The following is an 8,351-nucleotide window of genomic DNA, read 5'->3' as shown; positions in this document are numbered from 1 at the left end:
CTTTTATACTGGGCCCTGCAGATCTATGCAGGTGATCCTCAGGTCTCCCACCGCAGTGCCCTCTGGTGGACATCCTCTGCCACAGGGGCAGGAAACCCCGGTCTCCACCAGTTGCACCCTCTAGTGGTGCCAGCATAATATATACACAGTGTAAACCTTATTGACAGTACATCAGGTAACAAGTCTCCATCTTATGCAACTATACAGTGACTACACAGAGAGTATATCTATAGTCTGCACATATAACAGTTACACGCTATCACTCTCAGTCCATCCACTCCCTCCCTTCCTCACTCTATTTGACAGTGCAACACTCCCTCAGTACTGCCCCTCCGACAGTGCGGCGCTCCCTCAGGACTGCCCCTCCAAAAGTGCGGCGCTCCCTCAGTACTGCACCTCCGACAGTGCGGCACTACCTCAGTACTGCGCCTCCAACAGTGCAGCACTCCCTCAGTACTGCCCCTCTGACAGTGCAGCACTTCCTCAGTACAGCCCCTCTGACAGTGCAGCAGTTCCGCAGTGCAGCCCCTCTGACAGTGCAACACTTCCTCAGTACAGCCCTCCCTCAGTACTGCCCCTCTGACAGTGCAGCACTCCCTCAGTACTGCCCCTCTGAAAGTGCAGCCCTCCCTCAGTACTGCTCCTCTGACAGAGCAGCACTCCCTCAGTACTGCCCCTCTAACAGTGCATAGATGAGATGACATCACTCCTTCGGTACTGCACTGAGAGTATCTGCCTGGATTATGGGCTCAAGACTTTAGGGGCCAACTTGAACCCATGACCTTCTGACTCAGAGGCAAAATGCTGCCCACTGAACCACAGCTCATACCTAAAGTTCAACTTTCCTTTAAAAATCTCTGAAATTTCTCCGAACCTGTTTCTCATCGACTGTCACATCGAAACCTGAGCAAACAATGATACCAACAGACTTCCTCAATGAAATATTTACTGCCTCTTTTGACAGGATGTCGAATGAGAGTTAAAAGAAGTTGAAATAAACAGGTCGAAAAGATCAATAATTCAAAGATGTGTTTCTTATTTCTGACTGAAGTCAGCTGAAATATAAATCTCAGGCCCGGGCACACGGGACAGGGAGAGCCTGTGGAAAATATTTGGGTTTCTTTGTATTCACTTTCCAGTGACCTTTTTATCAGTATTGATGTTTATTTGTAAACTTCTCCCTTCTTCCTCCTTCATTGTTACAACCATTCCATCTTCCTTTTCCCTCCCTCTCACTGCCCAACATTGACTGGATGTGAGGGTGGGCTTGTAACTCCCTCCCAGGCCTCTGACACAGCTGCTGCAACATCTGGGGAAGGGCCTTAGACTCAAACATCAACATCCTTTAAAGAAAGATCTTGCCTTGATATAAATGGTGCTCAGGAGATAGAAAGTCCTTGAATATAGAAATATTTCTCAAACCTCCATTATTTTTCGAATTGGGCGTTAAACTAATGAAGGGTGGGTGGGAGGTTTCAGGAAAGAGTAAATTTAAAAGCAGCAAGAGAAATGTCAAGGCACTGGAGCAGAGTCGAGTTTTGGGTAAAAATAAGCAGAGTGGGTCAAGAAGAGTCAGAGAAAGTAACAACGGTAATACGGCATCAGTGACTAAGGTGACATCAGGGAAGAATATAAATAAGTCAAAGCTAAAGGCACTACATCTGAATGCACGAAGCATTCACCATAAAATAGATAAATTAATGGCGCAGATAGAAATTAATAGGTTTGATCGAAGAGCCATTACAGAGACGTGGTTGCAAAGTGGCGAAGGTTGGGATTACAGGGATATTTTAGAAGAGATGGGCAACATGGAAAAGGAGGAGGGGTAGCATTGATAATAAAGGATGGGATAAAGACAGTAGAGAGAAAGGACCTTCGCTCCAAAAATCCAGAAATAGAATCAGTTTGATTGGAGTTAAGAAATAGCATGGGGATGAAAACTTTGGTGGGAGTTGTTTATAGGCCCCCGAACAGGAGTTGTAATGTAGGGCAGAGTATAAATCATGGGAATTTGGAAACGCATGTAATAAGGGTAATGCAGTAATCATGGGGAACTTTAATCTACATATAGACTGGGCAAACCAAATGTTCAGTAGTAGTGTAGAGGACGAATTCATGGAATGTATACAAGATAGTTTTCTGGATCAACATGTTGAGGAACCTACTGGGGAACAGATTATTTTAGAATTAGTATTGTGCAATGAGGAATGGTTCATTATTAAGCTGTAGTAAATGGGCCTTTAGGGAAGAGTGACCATAATATGATAGAATTTTACATAACTTTGAAAGTGATTTAGTTAAATCCGAAACTAGGGTCTTAAATCTAAACAAAGCAAACTACGTAGGTATGTGGGGTGAGTTGACTAAGGTAGATTGGAAACTACATTAAAAGTTATGATGGTGGACAGACAATGGATAGCATTTAAAGAATTAATACATAATTTATAACAAAAATACATTCCTTTAAGGTACCAAAATCCCACAGGAAATGTGGTTCAATCGTAGCTAACGATAAGTTAAAAATAGTATTAGATCAAAGGAAGAGGCTTATAATGTTGGCATAAAAAGTAGCAAGCCAGAGGATTGGAAGGATTTTAGAATTCAGCAAAGGAGGACCAAGAAATGCTTAAAGAAAGAGAAAATAGAATATGAGAGTACAAACAGACTAAAAGCTTCTATAGATATGTAAAGAGGTATAGGTATATAAACAGGAAAAGATTAGTGAAAGTAAATGTGGGTCTCTTACAGGCTGAATTAGGAGAAATTATAACGGGGAATACAGAAATAGCAGAGAAATTAAACAGATATTTTGTGTCTGTCTGTCTTCACCGAAGAAGATGCAAACAACTTAGTGGAAATAGTGGAGAACCAAGTGTCTGGCGAGAATGAGGAACTGAAAGAAATTAATATTAGTAAAAAAATGGTGCTGGAGAAATTAATGGCATTGAAAGCCTATAAATCCCCTGGACCTGATGGCCTACATCCGAGGGTTTTGAAAGAGGTGGCTATAGAAATAGTGGATGCATTGGTTATCATCTTCCAAAATTCTATAGATTATAGGATGGTTCCCGCGGATTGGAAGATAGCAAATGTAACCCCACTATTTAAGAAAGGAGGGAGAGAGAAAACGCGGAAATACAGTCCAATTAGCCTGGCATCAGTTGTAGGGAGAATGCTCGAATCTATTATTAAGGGCACATAGAAAATAATAATGAGATTGGGCAGAGTCAACATGGATTTATGAAAGGGAAATCTGTCTGTCTGTGGATCATCAATACAAGGGACATAAGGCCAGAATATTAATCCTCAAAATAATTAAATCCTGTTCACTCTTAATAAATATGCATCATTTTCTGCAAATTAATGCAATTCCTTACGAAAATTGATCTAATCCCCCTCCAATATCTAATCCTTTCTGATATCACCATTCTAAAAACCTGATCCTCTTTCCACAAATATGAAATCTCAGTCATAGGTTCAGTCTCAAAGGCCCCAATCTTTGCTCCTGCTGTCTCCTGTCTGGGCTCAGATGCTGCAATGTAGTTTCTGTTTCATTTCTCCTGGTATTTGTCAAAGAAAGATTTCTCCCTCACTAACCTCATGATGTGCCTGAGATCAGACAGCTCCAGCATTCAAACCCAGCGACCTTACCCTCATATCCACCTCACATCACAGCAGCTCCCACACTTTCTCATTTTACTCCTTGGGTTTTGCAGCTTGTGACCTCCTTCCACCAATCTCCCGTCATTGGAAAATGGTCACATTGCTTTCTGTAACTGTCGGGACCAGAGCTCAGGATTCCGCCCCTCTCTGAATGTAAAAAGAAATCAGATTCTAATCATGGGTTCAGTATCCAGGGTCAGTGTGAGCAAAGTATAAATCAGGACATTGCTGGTACAGGATAATAAGCAGCAATCATCCCAATCCCAACCCCAACCAGACCCCAAACCCCAAAATAATATAATATAATCCCTGCAAGGTCAACACCCAATAGTTCAAGGGTCAATCTGATGGACACCATTCGGTCCAAGGGTCAGTCTGAGGTCACTACTCGGTTCAAGGGTCAGTCTGACGGACACCACTCAGTCCAAGGGTCAATCTGAGGTCACCACTCGGTTCAAGGGTCAGTCTGATGGACATCACTTGGTCCAGGGGTCAAGGGTCAGTCTGATGGACAGCAGACTCGGTCAATTTGATTGACGGGGAATTGTTGAAAGGAAAGTTGTTGTTATATCACAGTTTAATAACGGGAGTGAAATAAAATTGAAATCCAGAGACGAGAAGCAGGATGAGAATCTCAATAACCCGTCAGATTGCAAACACTGAAATCTCTGATCCTTTGTGTGCAGGAAGCTCTTTATGGAATAATCCCAGGGATTAGAGGAATGAGACTGACATTGTCCCAGTCCGGCCACATTTCTTTCTTCAATCTCCAAACTGACCTCGTTTCCTCATTCGATGCATCAGTGAAAAAACAATTTTAACCAACAGCTCAGTGTCAGCCGTGGCTCAGTGGGCAGCACTCTCGCCTCTGGGTCAGAAGGTCGTGGGTTCAAATCTCACTCCTGAGATTCAAGCACAGAATCCAAACTGACATTCCCCGTGCAGTACTGAAAGAGCGCTGCACTGTCGGGAGCACTGCATTGTCGGAGGCACAGTACTGAGGGAGTTTTGCATGGTTTTTTTCGCTCATTATACAACAGAGTGTGTGGAATATACTGTGGTTGGGAATAATTGTAAGGTATTTGGGATAATGTAAATGAAAGATTTGTCAAGGATTTCTGGGAAACAGTGAGGATTATCCGATGGTTAATGATTGTAATAAATCGAGGCCAACACACTCTATAATTGAACGTTACCGCTGGAAATTCTTGATCTGCACCAGGCCATTACGGTGAGAGATGGGACTCGACCACTCAGTGAGAGCGTTGAGCGAGACTTAATCTTGTCTTATTCCAGTAATTCTGTGTAATTTTACCGCCTGTGTAATGCTACTGATGTTCTCGGTATTGATATTGTGTTAACACAATCTGTCAGGGTTATGGGTCAGGTTATTGATACTATTAGCGCTCCCAGTAATACCAGGAGATCTGAGTATCAATGGCCTGAATATCAACCAGGAGGCACTCGCTGATTCCTGGAAAGTTTGGGCTCAATTCAGGCCATCGTTAGTTAACACTGCGCTCTCTCACAATAATTCTTCATTCATCACTATGGTAACAGTATCATGGGATGTATCAGCGGGGCACGGTTAGAGTTGTGGCCATCCTATAACAACATCCATTTGCATTTATATAGCACCTTTAATACAGTAAAATATCCCAAGGCACTTCACAGGAGTGTAAATCTGACAAAATATGACACCGAGCCACATAAGGATAGGTTAGGGCAGGTGACCAAAAGCTTGGTCAAAGAGGTAGGTTTTAAGGAGCATCTTAAAGGAGGAGAGAGGTGGAGAGATGGATTGGTTTCTGGAAGGAATTCCAGAGCTTCGGGCCCAGGCAGCTGAAGGCACGGCCACCAATGGCAGGGTGATATAATTTAGAGATTCACAAGAGGCCAGAATTGGAGGACCACAGAGAGCTCAGAGGGTTGAAGGGTGGGAGCAGGTTACAGAGATAGGGAGGGGCAATGCCATGGAGGGGTGTGAAAACAAGGATGAGAAGTTAACATCGAGGTGTTGCCAATGTAAGACAGCGAGCACAGGGGTGATGGGTGAGCGGGACTTGGTGCGAGTTAGGACTCGGGCAGCAGAGATTTTGATGAGCTGTAGTTTACGGAGGGTGAAAGATGGGAGGCCGGCCAGGGGAGCTTTGGAATAGTGGAGTCTAGAGATAACAAAGTCATGGATGAGGATTTCAGCAGCAGATGAGCTGAGGCAGGTGCGGAGTCGGGTGATGTTACGGGGATGGAAATAGACGGTCTTGGTGATGGGGAGGATTTGGGGTGGGAAGCTCAGCTCAGGGTTAAATAGGATTCCAAGGGTGTGGACGGTCTGGTTCAGCCTCAGACAGTGGTCAGCGATGGGGTCGGGGGTCAGGGAACAGAGTTTGTGACGGGGACTGAAGATAATGGCTCTGGGCTTCCCAAAATGTCAATATGTAAAGGTCTTGTTTCAGTGTAAATTCTGTTCTCCAACAAGAGACCTGGTATTGGGATATTCATCATTCACACAGAATAACAATCGGAAGAATCCCAATGGATATTCAACAGAAATTACCCTTCACAAACCATGAGAATATTTGCCAGCACTCTGCCAGTTTCTGAGCCAGACCTTTAACTCTTTCCCTGTTCACAGTGGGGATCCCGAGACAGACGGTCCCTGGGCTGTGAGTCTGTTCCAGCAAATTATCACATTGTTCGCAATAATAAGCCGTATAAATCCCAGCCTTGTTTCTGAAATGAACAAATGTGTAAAGCACAAAAAAACAAAAGGATCATCAGGCGATAAAGCAATCTTATTTCAAATAAAGCTGGTCATTGATAATGAGAATGGTTGGAATGTCTCCCGGCTGATTGTCCCCTCTCAGAATCTGGGTCCTGTTCAGGGTTACGGTTACACAGGGAGGGGCAGTGGGCCCAGACACTTCCTTTGGGATTCTGGGGAAGAGATTTTCTGGAAGGAGGATGTGGTAGAATCAATTAGAAATGGGACTGGATCAGCCCAGGCATGTTTGGGAGAATCTAGCACCAACACTCTGAACTGTGACTCTCCCTCTGGGAATGAGCAGTGAAGTTTAAAGCTTGGGGAGGAGGGCTGATGGGAGCCAATCGAGGACTGAATCTCCGTCTTTAAAGAGTCTCGGGAGAGACAGTCTGAAGATGAAGTTATAAATCACAGAATAGGGAGAGATTCCTCGGAGGAGCAGTTTCAGTTCAGTGAGATTCTGACTGAGATCCTGGAGGCAAATATGGGAATAAAGGGCCGATGTAAAACAGGACAAAGAGACAGGCTCCCAGTGCAGGCACAGTGTGGGAATATTGGAGTAATATGGGAATAAGGGCCGATGTAAAACAGGACACAGGGACAGGCTCCCAGTGCAGGCACAGTGTGAGAATACTGGAGTAATATGGGAGTAAAGGCCGATGTAAAACAGGACACAGGGACAGGCTCCCAGTGCAGGCACAGTGTGAGAATACTGGAGTAATATGGGAGTAAAGGCCGATGTAAAACAGGACACAGGGACAGGCTCCCAGTGCAGGCGCAGTGTGGGAATACTGGAGTAATATGGGAGTAAAGGCCGATGTAAAACAGGACACGGGGACAGGCTCCCTGTGCAGGCACAGTGTGGGAATACTGGAGCCTTGTCTCCGTTCAACGGGTTGGGATTTACGGTCGACCAGAATCGATCTGCTCTGGGATTCCAATCCCAAGGACATGGGGAAGAGGTGAGAAGAATGGCATTTTTAAATGCACTTAAAACTCGTGAGAGAGATTCACAAAATTCACAGGAGGATATGTCACAGTCATCAGGGACCGCTGCACTGTCAGAGGGGCAGTACTGAGGGAGTGCTGCACTGTCAGAGGGGCAGTACTGAGGGAGTGCTACACTTTCAGAGGGGCAGTATTGAGGAAGCGCTGCACTGTCACAGGGGCAGTACTGAGGGGGCACCATACAATCAGAGGGGCAGTACTGAGGGAGCTGTTCGGGACGGTGTTGCAGGAATTTGACCCAGCGATGATGAAGGAATGGCCGATATATTTCCAAGCCTGGATGGTGTATGTGACTCAAAGGAGAACTTGCAGGTGATGATGTTCCCATGCGCCTGCTGCCCTTGTCCTTCGAGATGGTGGAGTTGGTGGGTTGGGAGGCGCTGTTGAAGAAGCCTTGGCGAGTTACTGCAGTGCATCCTGTGGACTGTACACACTGCAGCTTCGTGCGGTGTGGGTGGAGGGAGTGGGTTTGGGAGGTGCTGTTGAAGAAGCCTTGACGAGTTGCTGCAGACACTAAGGTAGAGAAGAGCAGCAGTGAGGAGCCGGCTGCAGGGAGATCGGGGTTAAATCCGTTCACCCCCATTTCTGGTCACGATGGGATCTACTGCTCCCGCTGTATCCGCTCCTCCAGTGAAATGAAACGCCCGTGTTCACCAGCTGATATATCACAGCTCCCACACACTTCAATGTTATTAGATTGTTTCATCCGAGACCCGCTGAGCCTCAATAATCTGTTTAAAGATTCTGGTTAAACGCAACAACACTGAACATCTGAACATTGTCTTTAAGTGCGATCTTTCACAAAGATTTCTGCCACTGGCAGCGAATGAAAGCTGACCTCCCAAACAGCCCATAATCCGGGGGCTCCGCTCTCTCGCTTTGATGCTCAGTTCTGATTCTGGGCCACATTTGGCTA

Source organism: Pristiophorus japonicus, chromosome 7 (genome assembly GCF_044704955.1).
Source record: "Pristiophorus japonicus isolate sPriJap1 chromosome 7, sPriJap1.hap1, whole genome shotgun sequence".
NCBI lineage: Eukaryota > Metazoa > Chordata > Chondrichthyes > Pristiophoridae > Pristiophorus > Pristiophorus japonicus.
Note: the sequence above shows the minus strand (reverse complement) of the source record.